Consider the following 15,581-nt stretch of genomic DNA (forward strand, 5'->3'; position numbering starts at 1 on the left):
GATAACTTGTTATGTAAAATTATTTATTTATCTAAGATGCACCTACACTGAATTTATCTGAAAAATAAAAAAGTCGATATTAAGAAAAAAATTGTAATTGGAAGATTATAAGAGAGGGTTTCGCATGCCAGCAAAAGTTACTGGCATGCCATGTTTGGCACACACGTGCCGGGTTGCCCACCCCTGCCCTAGGAGATATATCAGTAAACATATTGCTATGAGAGATGTCTGAGATTTTGTTGCCTATGGTTTCTTCTAAGAATTTTAGGGTTTCATGACTATCCATTTTCAGTTTATTCTTGTGTATGGTGTAAGTTGGTGGTCTAGTTTCATTTATTTTGCATGTACCTGTCCATTTTTCCTGACACCATTTATTGAAGAGATTGTTTTTACTCCATTGTATACTCTTGCATCCTTTGTCAAATATTAATCAAGCATAACAGCATAGGTCAATTTCTGGGGTCTCTGTTCTGTTCCGTTGATCTATATGCTTGTTCTTGTGCCATTACCAGGCTGTTTTGATTATGGTGGCTTAACATGATAACTGGTATTGTGATCCTTCTACTTTGTTTTTCCTTCTCAAGATTGCTGTGGCTATTCGGGATCTTTTTTGGTTCTATATAAATTTTTGGAGTGTTTGTTTTAAGTCTGTGAAATATGCCGCTGGTATTTTAATAAGGATTGCATTGAGTTTATTATTGCTTTGGGTAGTATGGACATTATAATGATGTTGATTCTACCAATCCATGAACATGGTATTTCCTTCCTTTTGTTTATATCTTCCTTTATCTCTTTTTTCAATGTTCTGTACTCTTCCAAGTACAGATCTTTTACCTCCTTGGTTAAGTTTATTCCTAATTACCTTAATTTTTTTTTTGTTGCAATGGTAAATGGGACTGTTTGTTTAGTTTCTCTTTCTGAGAATTCATTATTGATGTATAAAAATGCTATCAAATTCTGGATATTAATTTTGTATCCTGCTGCAATGTTGAATTCATTTATTAAATCTAGTAACTTTTAATGAATTCTTTAGGATTTTCTATGTACAATATAATGTCATTTGTGAATAATGAGAGTTTTACTTCCTCCTTTCCAATTTGGATGCCTTTTATTTTTTCTTCTTGTCTGATCACTGTGGCTAGGACTTCAAGTACTATGTTGAATAAGAGTGGTAGAAGTGGACATCCCTGTGTAGTTCCTGTTCCTAGGAGAAATGGTTTTAGTTTTTGCCCATTAAGTATGATTTTGGGTTTAGGGCTGTTATATATGGCTTTATTATTCCCACTTTGCTGAGAATTTTTATCAAAAAAGGTTGTTGGATTTTGTCAAATTCTCTTTCTGTGTCAATTGGTAAGATCATGTGACGTTTGCCTTCTAGTTTGTTTATGTGATGTATCACTTTTATTGACCTGTGAATATTGTACCAGCCTTGCATCCCTTGAATAAATCCCACTTTGTCATGGAGTATAATCTTTTAAATACATTGCTGGATTGCGTTTGCTAATATTGTTTTGAGAATTTTAGCTCATTAGGGATATTGGCCTGTATTTCTGTTTCTTTGTAGTGTCTTTATCTCATTTTGAAATTAGACTAACATTAGCCTCATAAAAAGAGGTTTGAAGTGTTTTTTCCTCATGGAATTTTTGGAATAGTTTGAGGAAGATACATGTTAGTTCTTCTTTGAATGTTTGGTAAAACAACCCTGTGAAGCCATCCAGACCAGGGCTTTTGTTTGCTGGAATTTTTAAAAATTAATTCTTCAATTTTATCAGTAGTTATAGACCTATTCAAGTTTTCTGATTCATCCTGATTGAGTTTTGCAAGATTGTACTTTTCTAGAACTACGTCCATTTTGTCCAGGTTGTTCAGCTTGTTGGAATGTAGTTGTTCATAGTATTTTTTTACGTTCTTTTGTATTTTTAAAAATATATATTTTATTGATTTTTTACAGAGAGGAAGAGAGAGATAAAGAGCTAGAAACACCGCTGAGAGAGACATTGATCAGCTGCCTCCTGCACACCTCCTACTGGGGATGTGCCCACAACCAAGGTACATGCCCTTGACTGGAATCGAACCTGGGACCTTTCAGTCCACAGGCCGACACTCTATCCACTGAGCAAAACTAGTTAGGGCTCTTTTGTATTTCTGTGGGGTCAGTTTTTACTTCACCTCTTTCATTTTTTATTTTGTTTATTTGGGTCCTCTCTCTATATTTCTTGATGAGTCTTGCTAGAGGTTCATCAATATTGAATATGTAGAGACTTAGCCTGCATCCTAATATGTGGTCTATCTTTGAAAATGTCCCATGTGCACTTGAGAACAATGTATATTCTGTAGCTTTGGGGTAAAATGTTCTGAAGATGTCAATTAATTCCATCCGATCTAGTGAGTTGTTTAGGATTGCTGTTTCATTGTTGATTTTTTTGTCTAGAAAATTTATCCAGTAATGTCAATGGGGTATTAAAGTCCCCTATTATGATTGTATTGCTGTTGATCTCTCCCTTGATATCTTCTAGAAGTTTATTTTATGTATTCGGGTGCTCCTGCATTGGGTGCATATATATTTATCAGAGTTATAGCCTCTTGTTGAATTGCTCCCTTTAGTATTATAAAGTGGCCTTTCTTATCTCTTATTATGGCCTTCACTTTGAGGTCTATTTTTTCAGGTTAAGTATTGCTACCCTAGTTTTTTGTTTTCATTTCCATTTGCTTGAAATTTTTTTCCATCCTTTCTCTTTCAGACTGTGTGAGTCCCTTGTTCTGAGGTGGGGCTCTTGTAGACAGTGAATATATGGGTCATGTTTTCTTATCCATTCAGCCACCCAGTGTCTTTTGATTGGAGCATTTAATCTATTTACATTTAAGGTTATTATTGATAAGTACTTGTTTGTAGCCGTTGTTATTCTTTATGTATGTGTTCCTTCTTCCCCTTCTATGTCTTCTTTTTACAACAGTTCCTTTAGCATTTCTTGCATTACTGGCTTGGTAGTGGTAAACTCCCTTAGCTTTTTTTTTGTCTGCAAAGCTCCTGATTTCCCCTTCAATTTTGAATGATAGCTTTGCTGGGTATAGTATTCTTGGATTCAGTCCCTTGCTTTGCATCACTTTGTATACTTCATTCCATTCCCTTCTGGCCTGATGTGTTGCTGTTGAGAAATCATTTGATAATCTAATGAGAGATTCCTTATAGGTAACTCTCTGTCTCTCTCTTTCAGCCCTTAAGATTCGCTCTTTGTTGTTAATGTTTGCCATTGTAATTAGGATGCGTCTTGGTGTGGGGCTTTTTGGGTTCATCTTGTTTAACACTCTGTGCTTATGTAACTTTTTTCATCCCCAAATCAGGAAAATTTTCTTTCCTATTTCTTCAAATAGGTTTTTTAATCCTTGCTTCTCTTGTCCTTCTGGCACCCCATATTATACAGATGTTGCTTCATTTCATGTTGTCCCAAAGCTCCCTTAGGCTCTCCTCCTGCTTTCTATTGTTTTCTCCAATTGCTGTTCAGATTGGGTGTATTTTTTTTGCCCTCTCTTCTAACACGCTGATTCTGTTCTCTGCTTCTTCTAGTCTACTGCTGAAACCTTCCATTGTGTTTTTTATTGCAGCTTTATCTTTCTTCATTTTCTCTTGGTTCTTACATATCTATTGTTGATTTTCTCACATAGCCAGTTTAGGAACTGTATGACCCTTACTCTGAATTCTTTCTCTGACATATTGCTTGCCTTCATATCATTTAGTTCCTTTTCTGGTTATTCCTCCTTTTATTTCCTTCTTTGTCTCCCCATTTTTGCAGTCTCTTAGTATTGGTTTCTTTGTAATGTGAGTTGCTGTCACTTTCTGGCCCTGGGAAACCTGCTTGAGGCCTGAGAACTTGAAGCCCTTAGTGATCCAATGGTCCAGGACTCTTTAGCCCAGAGTCTGGGTTTGCCTTAAATCTTACGCCTTTGTCTCTGCTCTGAGTTGTATTCCTTTCCCCTATGGATCTGTTTCCTCAGTTGTACAATGCAGGTGTTTGGGGTCAGCAGGGGAATGTGCTCATTTCTTCTGGTGTGTGACTCCCGCAGAATCCCTGAAGCACTGATTCCCGGTGCCATGGGCACGCTGGGGCCAGGCACGCATGGTCCTCGAAGCACCGGTTCCAGGCACGAGGACCATGTGTGCACTGTCTTGGTGAACCGGGTCCTGGTGCATGGGGGTCCTGAATCACTGGGTCCGGGTGTGTGCTGACAGGGCCCACTGGGTTTGGGTGCACAGGGTCTCTGAGGCACCAGTTTCAGGCATGGGGACCAAGCATGCTGTGACCAGGTGTGTAGGGTGGTGGTGTAGAGACTGGGCACTGGCACATGGAGCTCCCTGAAGCACCAAGTCTGAGTGCTCAGTCACCAGGTGCACACAGGTTACTGAAGCGCTAGGCCAGGTGTGAGGCTAAGAGGAGCACTGGGTCTGAGCATGCAGGGTCCCTGAAGCTCTGGTTCCATGTGCAGGGAACAGGCGCGTGGTGTTCAGGCAAGCCAGGTTCTAGTACATGGGGTGCTGATGTGTGGGGTGCTGACACTGGGACTGGACACTAGCGTGCTTGGGACCCTGAAATGCAGGTCTGGGCGTGCAGGCAGAGAGGCATAATGTGGAAGGTCTCTCTGTCCTACAGTCCCTACTGGGAGCTGCCAGTGAGGTAGATCGCCACTCACTGCAGGGGTGACAGGCGAGTAGCTCACTGCGTGGGTGCCGGGTGGTGTCTGGGTACAGTCTGGGTGCTGGTGTTGCTGCACTCCTGGCCTCTGTTGCTCCCCCCTTCAAAATGGCATGGGCTCTGGGCTCAAGCCTCATGGGTCTGGGAGTGCCCCCTGCAGTAGTAGGGGCTGTGTGTCCAGGAGAGCCCTTTCTGCTAGTCCCTGAGACTCCTGTGAGATCTAACCATCCCTCACTAACCCACACACACACCACAGATGTCCACACACGCCCCTCTCACTCCTTTACATACTCACATATTCTCCCTCACTGCCAGCCTGCTAGCCACCATGTTGGAATCTTCAGGTGTTTTATTTTTTAAAAAGTCATAATTATTACCTTAATGTCATTATTAGCCCAATTTATGTTCCTCTAGACCAGTGATGGTGAACCTTTTGAGCTCGGCGTGCCAGCATTTTGAAAAACCCTAACTTAACTCTGGTGCCGTGGCACATATAGAAATTTTTTGATATTTTGATATTTTGATATTTGCAACCATAGTAAAACAAAGATTTATATTTTTGATATGTATTTTATATATTTAAATGCCATTTAACAAAGAAAAATCAACCAAAAAAATGAGTTCGCGTGTCACCTCTGACACGCGTGTCATAGGTTCGCCATCACTGCTCTAGACATCAGATTCTTGTGGTAAAATGTCTTTGGTTGAATGTTTGTTTCCAACATCACTAACCACTGTAGGCCATGACTCTGAGCTAGACACATCTTCAACAATCAAAAATCTGTGTGAGGATCTCAAACAATATGGAGTAGCAGGAGAGGACTGCCTGCTACTCGTTCCTTTATCATGTAACTTCATACAAAGCTGAGGTTGTCTTCCACTAGGCTGAATGGAGAGCTACCGTGTTTCTCTGAGTCTTGGCTGGGATAAGAGCTCTACTGCAGGCTGTCTACACAGCTCCAAGTCCTTCAGTTGCCCTCAGGAGCACATCTTTCTGTTTCTCTTGCAGGGAGTTGGCTTCTGGAATACCAGAACCAAGGGGAGGTGGCTCCATGGGTTCTTTTAGGGAAGCTATGTTCTTTTCCTCTCATCTGTAGGCCATTGTTACTTTTTGTGGTACCAGTTTTTCAAATTGCCCAAACCATTTCTCAACCATGTGCTGGGGTGAAGAGTTACAGAATGCATTTGTGGATGACACTCTACAGGGTCATTTTTTTGTAAAAGCCAGGCAGCTGCTGGTCTGCTTAGAGGAGATAGCAAGCATTCCAGAAATGAGACTGGAAACTGCAAAGTCAAAATAAAGTTTTCCCTCCTTGCTATGAGGTTGAAAAGTATAATCTATTGGAGAGGAAGTTTTAATGGGTATAAACGCGGAATGTTCAGCAATCTGAGAAGAAGCAGTCTTGGAAGCTCACTGATGAGCCAGATGGGAAAGTATATGTTTATCTGGAGGGTAAAATCATAGTATTTTGCTTTGTGGTACTACTCTTGCCCACCTCAATCCCCATGACTGAACTCTGATTACTAAGATTTTGCCCTTCCATTTGCAAAGACCTGTGCTGTTTTAGATGATCATCCTTCCCATGCAAGTGACCAGTCCAGTACTTAGTTTTGTTTTTTTAAGAATATCCTTCTGAGATACATCAGTTTGCAGGGCTGGCCATCAGTGTTGGTCTCTGAGCAGTGCTATTGCCTCTTTAAACTCTTGAGGACATCATTTGTGTGTGGAAGGGCATGTCCTGGTCTATCTGAGTCAAAGAGCTAGTTCCTGGGATGATCATGTGAGGACATGTGACTGCAAAATGCCACAGAAAGGGCCTCTGTCTTCCATTTAGGGAGAAGCTTCACATGATTTCCTTTATTACCAAACAAGCTTTTCATCTTAGCATTTTTATTAGTGAGATATTTCTTGATATTAGGGCCTGTGACTAAACTCTGTTTAAGATACATCTTACCCTCTTCCTGTAGGGGTTGATTCTGCTTCAAATGTTCCTCATCTTTTTTTTTTCGAGAGAGAATTACATCATGACTGGACTTCCCTAGCTTTTTTTCTGGTAAAACTGCATGAGACAGCAAAGCATTGAATCTAGGTAGTTGATGCGGGCTTCAAGCGATGCAGGTGTTGCCTTGAGCTTGTTGCTGCAGCTGTGGTCAGACAGCTGGGTGAGGTCATGACTGATGGGGCCTCTGCGTGTTCCTGTAGTGTGGCCTCTCTGTGCAGTATTGCAACGGTCACTTCTTGTATAAGTACCGCGCGCTAACCGATTGCGCCACTGGAGCTCCGGAACGGTCACTTCTTGGATTCAAGAGGCCGTTCCACTTGAATGTCTTCATGTTTAGAGCTAAGTCAAAGTTAAAAGACCATCCACCTCAGGCTCTTCAAGGTCATCATTACTAATGGTTAAGACAGAGTCTATGATTCTGCTCCCCTGACCAAGGTTCTTTACCAAGTCACTGCATGGAGCATCAGCATCCACATTCAGCCCATTTTCCAAGCTGTCAGAAAGGGAAGTCAGTCATTTGTAAGCAAGAGATATTGGAGGCATTCTCTCTAGTATCACATCTCACTGAAACTTCTCCAAAGAGGGAAGTGATTTCTGCTCCAAATATTCGACCACAATTTCAATCAGAAATTGAATAAGCAGAGTAACCATTTTTATAAATTGTTTTTCAGTTCTGGGCTGGAGGAAGTAGGAGGCCAAATAATGCTTGGAGCTATACACACTGCAAATTAAATGCAATTATATGACTGGGTGAGCAGTGTTGCTCAATGTTGTGTAGAACCTCGAAAGGTTACCTTAGGAGAACAATATTGGTTTTTGGAAGATGGTCTAATAACCTTTGAATTATACTTATTTTCTCTGCATCATTTCCTTGATCCATTACATAGACCCAGTGATGATGGAATCTGATGAAAAAATACTTCCAGGAATATTTTGTAGAAAAACCTTTAAAACAGATGCTAACACAAAAACAGGCTCACAGTCCAGGTGACCTCAACTCTGGAATTCAGTGTCTCTTTCAGTTCTCTAGGAGATTTCACCTTGGATGATTGTCTGAAGAGGCCTTTTGTGAGGTGTCCTTTTAGATTAAGAAAAAAAAGCTTATGTGAGACAAGTTTGGGATGATTGTCATCCTCACAGATACTTGGCACAGTCACTGCAAAGAGATGTCCTGGCATAGAAGAGGTTGGTGACATGGGCAAGTTTTCCAGATGAGTGCCAGAACCCCACCCAAAGGCCCAATTTATGATAGATCTCCTTTTAAATGTCTTCCGATCTGAATCATCAGCTGCGTGGCCCCACCAGGAGGCTGGGCTGCAGGGTGAACTGGCCCTGCACCTGCTGGGGCAGCTGTTCCATGAGGAAGGGCTCTTGGTGGCTGGAAGGTCTAGTGGAGTCCTCTGATCCCTGTGTGGAGAGGGCAGAGTCTCAAAGATGGCTCACTTTAATTCCATAGGGACATTCATGCCCAATAAGTGGACATGGTGCCTCTTCTTTGCCAGAAGTGACCCATAACTGCTCATCTCTCTCAGAGCCAGTTATCCTGAGCTTTGGTAGTGATGTGTTGGTAACTTCATTTGCTGTATCTCAATTCCTTATTGTTATAGTATTAGAATAGGTGCTATTCCCAATGTCCTTGGTGAAGATTTTGAGGGGCTTGCTTTTTGGATAGTCCTTTTCCTTCTCTATATTGATGTATTTTTGAAGGAGAGAGCCATTTGTCCTTCTGTTCAGTGAACTGAAAGTGGCCACAAAGTTCCCTGTGGGCCAGCCCAGGACAAATGATCTCATTGCATTAGTACTGCCTTCTCCCACTTTACCCACACAGCTTGCTGTCCACATTTCAGTTAATTATATTTTTTATCTTAAAGTCATAGTTATATTTTATTTTCACCATAACAAATAGTTAATTGAACAGGAAATGATGCCACCCCCACCTCTGCCAGCCTCTTTTGAGTTCTACCTGGCCATCAAATATCAGAGTCTTAATGGATCACACGAATGATGATAGAAATGCACATGTGTTCAGACTAGCAGGAGTCATCTCCTTGGTATTAGGCCATTTTTGTAGGACTTTATCTCTAGTAAGAGATGGAGTACTCCTCCTTTTTTCTAGTGCTTTCATTTTCTTCATCGTGTGTTGGGACACCACCAGCCCTGATGACTACCTTCAGGGCCTATAGAAAGGCAATGTCTCAATCTTGACTGCCCCCCTAGCTGAGAAGTGAGGGGTGGGGGGTTTGTGAAGGAGAGGGCTGCCTGCCTACCCTGTGGAGAATGGAGCAGCAGACAGAGGCTGCTGGGAGTTCAGAGACTGATTTGAATCCAACACTGAATATGCAGAATACTGAGTCCCCCTGGGAGATTTGGGAGAAGAGAAAGGGTACCTTGGGTAAACAAGGAGAAAGCTGTTTGGCCGGTCTGGTCCTGAGAAAGTGGGTGTGTGTGGCTCCAGAGGGTGTTCCTCCTGTGGCATAGCAGGCTGGCTCAGCGTCTTCCCCTTATTGGTGCCAGGCCTCCTTGGGGTGGACACACCTGTCAGGCAGGAGGATCTCCCAGTCTGTTCCCTTAGAGCAGCGGTTCTCAACCTGTGGGTCGAACGACCCTTTCACAGGGGTCGCTTAAGACCATTGGAAAACACATATATGATTACATATTGTTTTTGTGATTAATCACTATGCTTTAATTACGTTCAATTTGTAACAATGAAAATACATTACAATTCATAACAGTAGCAAAATTACAGTTATGAAGTAGCAATGAAAATAATTTTATGGTTGGGGGTCACCACAACATGAGGAACTGTATTAAAGGGTTGCAGCATTAGGAAGTTTGAGAACCACTGCCTTAGAGTCTCCTGCTTTGCTGACAAATGTTCCTGATCTCTCAGTTGCAATAGTTCCATAAACTAGCAGTGTCATTCATTGTACTTGGCCAGCTCATCAATAAGAGACAGAGGACTGGACCAGCCAGGGCAAGGCTCAGTAAAGCAGGAAGGTGGGACTCAGCTAAAATTCCAAGTGCTCTCAATGGAGTCTAACTGAAATAATTTTAAAATTAGTTTTTCATAGAAGTTTATATTACACTCAAATATCCTAGAATCATTTTATAAAAGAGAGTCATAATAACTCTATTTAGTCTTTACTTTCTTTGCCTTTAGCCTCCCGAATAATTCCTCCCTACAGCAATATGCTGTTAGATATGGAGTTCCAGCCATCATTTGTATCAAGATAATGAAAGTCCCATGAAAAAGTTTGTGGAGCCATAAGATAGACAAGTCTGAGTCCTAATGACATCCTTGAGTAAATGCACCAGCCCTGGGCTGCCTACCTTTGGAGTTTCTGTTCTTTGGGGGAAAAGTAAATTAAGGTACTCTTAATCATCAGGTTTTCTTTTACTTGCAACTCAAGTCTTCCTAATACTGTAATTGAACATGGCCTAGAGCCAATCAACAATGGCCAGAGTTAGGAGATGAATGGGATCACGTTAGAACATGGGAACATCCCACCATACTTCGTGTTAGGGAGGGTGGGTAATGAGCATGGAATGTTATTTCTAAGAAAAAAAAAGGTGAAATATAGTAAGCAGATTATTTCATAAATGCCCACTAGAGAGAGCAATTTTTGAAGATCATTCAAGAGTATTGAGCCTGTGGATTTTAGATTAAAAGAAATCTGTAATTCAGAAAGAAGAACTAGAAATATGGGGGGGGGCAAGAGATAATCAATTTGATTCAGATAGTTATTAAAAGAATTTTTCCACCAAACAGCCAAAATCTCTCTAGTTGACCATTTGGATACAGGAGCTTCCTGGCCACCCACCCCCTTCCTATGCAATGTTCTCAACATCCGTTCCAGGAGTCCTAAGAATGTCATGGATCAATTGAAAAGAAGGGGTCATTTAGGAAAATCTTAGGAATAAGATATTGGAATACATGCAGGTGCCCCTCTGTTAAGCAATCAAGGAACAATGGTCATTGGGCTACTGTTGAGAGTAGTCCTCATCCGGCAGCAACAGAAAGGACATTTAACATTGCTCTTGCATACCTGCATCCATGATGATTTCATGTAGTTGGCAACCAGTAACATTAGCAGAAGAGGTGAACGCTGTTTTCACTCATGTCACAGAGAATTCACATACTCTTTTTGGAAAACACATATTTAAAACCTTTTAACTTAAACCCATATCAACATCTTTACAAACTCAGGAGTCAAGAATCAGTTCCCTTTGTCTTCTATATCTATTTAGAGTATGTTTCCTCCCATGTCTAACTGTTTAGCTAGGACCAGGACCTGCTTCTAGAAGTGATAAGATTGAATGAATGCAGAAGGAGGAAAAAGCACATTTGAACTAAAGATACTGGTGCACTGTATAAATCAAAATGTGGGTCCAGACAGGGATGAGGGCTGAAAGGGTAGATTTGTGAGGTACCCACAGATGGAATGATGAAAAGTTCCCAGAAGAACATTTAGAACAAAAGGATGGGCTCAAACTCAGAAGACAGGGCACCTGAGATATTTAGGAACAAGGGAAACAAGAAGTGTTAGGACTTTTGGTGCAATGCCACAGAAGCATGTGGGAAGAGAGTATCATGGAGGACAGTGTGGTCAGTGGATACAGAGTTGCACTCTCTGATCAGAAAACCTAAGTGCTGACTACTGGACTCTGGAAATTGAGAAATCACTGGCTACCTTTGAAACAAGTCACTGACTACCTTCAGAAAACCGGATGAGGTGGCAACTACATTGAAATTGACAAAATATATAGAACAACAATAGCTCATGGTGGCCAGTTATAAGATTAATCTTTTTGTTCCAGCTGGGAGACTTCAGCATGTTTTAATTTTATTTTGTGCCATAAGGAGTGAGACGATAGAGAGAAACCTAAAAGGCAAGAATATACACCACTAGGAAACCCCAGGGCCAGACCCCAGGTTTGTATTTTCACTCTTCTTCCCATTTTAAAGTGGGTCTTGAAATCAGGTTATTTTTACTTTAAAATTATCCTTTGTGTTTCCAGAAAAATTTCTTTATTCATTTATTTTTATCTTTTGACTCCCTTTACCCATTTGTCCCCTCCATACCTCCCCTAGTTCCTGCCCTCTGGCAACCTCCAATCTGTTCTCTTTATTTATGAGCTTGTTTTTGTTGTTGTTTTGTTTTTTAGATTCCACATATAAGAATGAGCATACAATATTTGTCCTTCTTTGTTGGCCTTATTTCACTTAGCATAACGCCCTTAAGGCCCATCCATGTTGTACCAAATGGCAACATTTTATTTGTTTTTATGGCTGAATAATATTGTACTGTGTGTGTATGTATATATACACAATTGCTTTATCCATTCATCTGCTGACAGACACTTAGGTTATTTTCCATGTATTGGCTATTATAAATAACCCCAACACACATGAAATTTCATGTTTCCTGATAATTCATTTTACATTTCTAGTCTCATCATGTATTTGCCTTCCGTATTTTTTGTTTGTCCTTTAAATATTTGACCATTTACTTATTCCTTCATAATGAATGGATATCTATTGATGACCTGCTACTTCCTCTTCTATACTAGATGATGGCAACTCCACAGCACAACACAAGTGCCTTCAAGGAGCTCATGAACTAGGAGAGAAGGCACAGATAAGCAAGCGGTTACAAAGGTGTGGGAAGAATTTATATAACCATGGAGCACAAAGGAAGGGATACCAAACCCAGACTTAAAAGTCAGAAAACAAACAAACAAACAAAACAAACAAACAAACAAACAAAAGAAGTCAGAAAACATGCTTCAGAGGAAAGGAAAGCTGCACTGAGCCTGGAAGTAGGCGCTGCAGGATATGTGTGTAGACACTGGGGTTTCTGTAGCTGCCATCTCTCTTTTTGTCACCAGAATGACCATACTTGTGAACTTAGTTTTTAAAACTTACCAGTTTGCTATTTTGACCAATTACTTCCTTCACACTTTATTCTGTAACATTTAAGAACCTACTCACTGCCCTGGGTTGTGTTAAATGTTATTTTTTCTTTTAAAGACTCATGACATGGAATTCCCGGCTTTCTCCATCGCCATGATTTTTGGAAATGAAAAATCTGCTTTTCTAACATGCAAAGTATTCATCTGGCTCTGCACATTTTTTCTTCCTTCACAATCAACAACTTTCAACATTTAGGTTTCTTTTTCTTTCAAATTGTTCAGTCAATATAATTTACTGGGTGCTTTCTTTGAGCATTCATAATAAATGCTCAGGGACATACAAAGATGACTAAGACTTAGGCCCATTCCTCACAAAATGTACAAACTAATGAGGAATATAGGTGCACAGAGAACACAATAAAGGGAATAAAAGTACTCACCTAAAGATATTTTATTTTAAAGATAATAATTTCTTGTTTAGAATTAAGTCCAGAAGAGAGCCCCTTCTCTCTTCCTTAATCATTAGAGAAATGACAAGATCAAGTAACACTGTAAGGACAGAAAGTTCAGAATTATATAATTCTTTAAAAAGATGTGTTTGTTTTTCTAGTACATCCCAGGTGAGGAGATCTATAAATCAGCCTGAGCATGTCCCATAATTTAAAAGTCAATTCATCAGGTTACCAAAATTTAATAGTGGTATCATGAATCAAATTAAATTTGAAATATATATTGGAACTACAGTGCTACCCATGGGCTCTCACTTTCTACATTACATATTTCTGTAATTTTGGAATAGTTTACAATGATCTAGCATTACATTGTAATAAGAAAAAACTATATGTTTATAAATATGAATGTATGTGGAGCTTCCATTGTGCTAATTCTCTAGACAGGTAGCTGTTAGGCTGCTTTATCAAAATGAAAATATAATGTAATTATAAAAGTTCAAAATATATGAAAAATAGAGAAAATCACCTGTAAAGCTACCATACTAACACAAATGTTATTGACGTTGCTGATGTGTTTCTTTCCTCTCCATTAGTCTGTATATTGTGAGGTTGTTTTTAAATTACTAGATAAAAATATTCCTCAATAATACTTAACCCTCAATAACATTTTTCTCCCTAGCTGGTTTGGCTCAGTGGATAGAGCGTGGCCTAAAGGGTCCCGGGTTCTATTCCAGTCAAGGGTACATGCCCGGGTTGCAGGCTCGACCCCCCGTAGGGGGTGTGTAGGAGGCAGCCGATCAATGATTCTCTCTCATCATTGATGTCTCTCCCTCTTCCTTTCTCTCTGAAACCAATAAAACTATATTTTAAAAAAAGAAGAAGAACATTTTCTTCATATGTATCTAGTTCTGTGTTTTGGCCCAGATGGAATGGTAGAATCATGGAATGTTTACATGAAAAGGTTTTATCTTAAGATCTTAGGACTATCTATCCAGAAATATCCAAACTCACGTATCTTCCAGTAAATAAAATTTTTATATTTTAGATTTACCATCCTTTAGATGGAGGCACATTAACAGTAAGCAAAAATCCAGATTTTATTGGTATTTGTCTCTACCTGCTCACATAGGACCCCAATCTCCTGAAAAGTTTCCTCAAATTTGTTTGGGAGTTCAGGTGATGTTCTACACATATAATCAAAACCAGTTAACTAGTCAACTGGATATTGCTGAGTGACCTGGTACTGCTGCCTCCCCCAGGGTACTGCCATGGAGGTCCTGGGAGCTCTGTCATGCCAAGCAGTGCATTGGTCCCTGGACCAGCAACATTTGGCAGAATTGTTAGAAACTCGGAATCAGACTCCATGAATCAGCATATACAGCTTAACCCCAGGTGAATTATATACAAATTGCAGTTTGAGAAGCATCTGCTTAAAGTGCTTTCTGGGACTAAGGTATGAATTCAATTAGGGACAAGGGCAGGGTTGGGTCACGAAATAAAAGTGACAAATACTGAGACTTTTTGTAATGACCTCTTCCCTTTGATGATGTTATTTATTCTTTCAACTTGCCAAAGTTAGAATCATGGCTCCTTCTCTCAGGATAGCTGTCCCTCAGGAAACTCCCAGGCTCCTCACTGCCTCCTAGAGATCGACTTGGTGACCTGCCACTTTTATGTCACTTCCACCAGACATGGCTTAGGCTAGATCTAAGAATCCACCAGACCATGAGAAATCACATTGCTGCACATGAAAGCTATACTTTTATGTAATAAGTTTTGAGTTCACACCTATTATTTACAAATTATTTTATTATGAGCAATAGGACTACCAAGATAAGTAAAACAATCTCTATTCTAAAAGGAGGCTAATGAAGTGGTAAATGTTGAGGCAGGTCAGAACTTCTGGGAGGCCATTTGAGGAAGGAGCCAAAAGCTTCCCAAATGCACCAGTCTTACTGCAGTGATGAGATACCATTACTGTGTCTAATCCCTACAGCCTGTGTGTGCCAGTTCTCCAGGTGGAACGCCCTTCTTCCATTTCTCTTTCCCTACATTCTTACCCACCTTGCAAGGCCAGTTTCAACTGCTGATTTATCAGTGAAATCTGCCGGAACCCCCTCAGATATATATATATATATGCTTTGCCACTTCAGAACCACCATCATGACCTGTCTTCAGATCAATTATGTGCATTGTAGCCTTATGGGTGGGGGCTATGTCCCTTATAGACAAATAATGCATTTTAGTGAGTCTTTTTAGATTCCCCAAAGGACCTAGCATGATGTGTCATAAATTGTTTTTAAAGAAAAGACTTCATTAAAGCTAATATATCTACTCTGTTATCACTTTTCTATTCAGGAAGTAGATCGGCCCTCTCAAATCATAGAAAAAAAAAACATGAGAGAGAGTGCTCTACAATGGCCTGTATATTAAGGAAAATTAATTTCCACCTTCCCCCATATACACCCTTTTCTCTGATGAGATTGGTTCTCTGGTGCAGAAACAGTGTCCTCATTCGCAAATGA

General features: G+C 40.2%; 1 protein-coding gene and 1 pseudogene across 1 annotated transcript in view; one reads left to right on the forward strand and one right to left on the reverse strand.

The window, feature by feature from the left end:
* Window positions 1–12,278, forward strand: part of LOC106726374 (ferritin heavy polypeptide-like 17) — a 26,516-nt gene extending 14,238 nt beyond the window's left edge. The window contains exon 6 of the mRNA XM_014541033.1: window positions 12,263–12,278. The gene's annotated coding sequence lies outside the window, so the exon portion shown is untranslated. The remainder of the gene's footprint in view (window positions 1–12,262) is intronic.
* On the reverse strand, window positions 5,358–8,816 carry LOC102262801 (annotated as a pseudogene).
* Window positions 12,279–15,581: the final 3,303 nt, after the last annotated feature.

This window comes from Myotis brandtii, unplaced genomic scaffold, assembly GCF_000412655.1.
Source record: "Myotis brandtii unplaced genomic scaffold, ASM41265v1 scaffold257, whole genome shotgun sequence".
Lineage (NCBI taxonomy): Eukaryota > Metazoa > Chordata > Mammalia > Chiroptera > Vespertilionidae > Myotis > Myotis brandtii.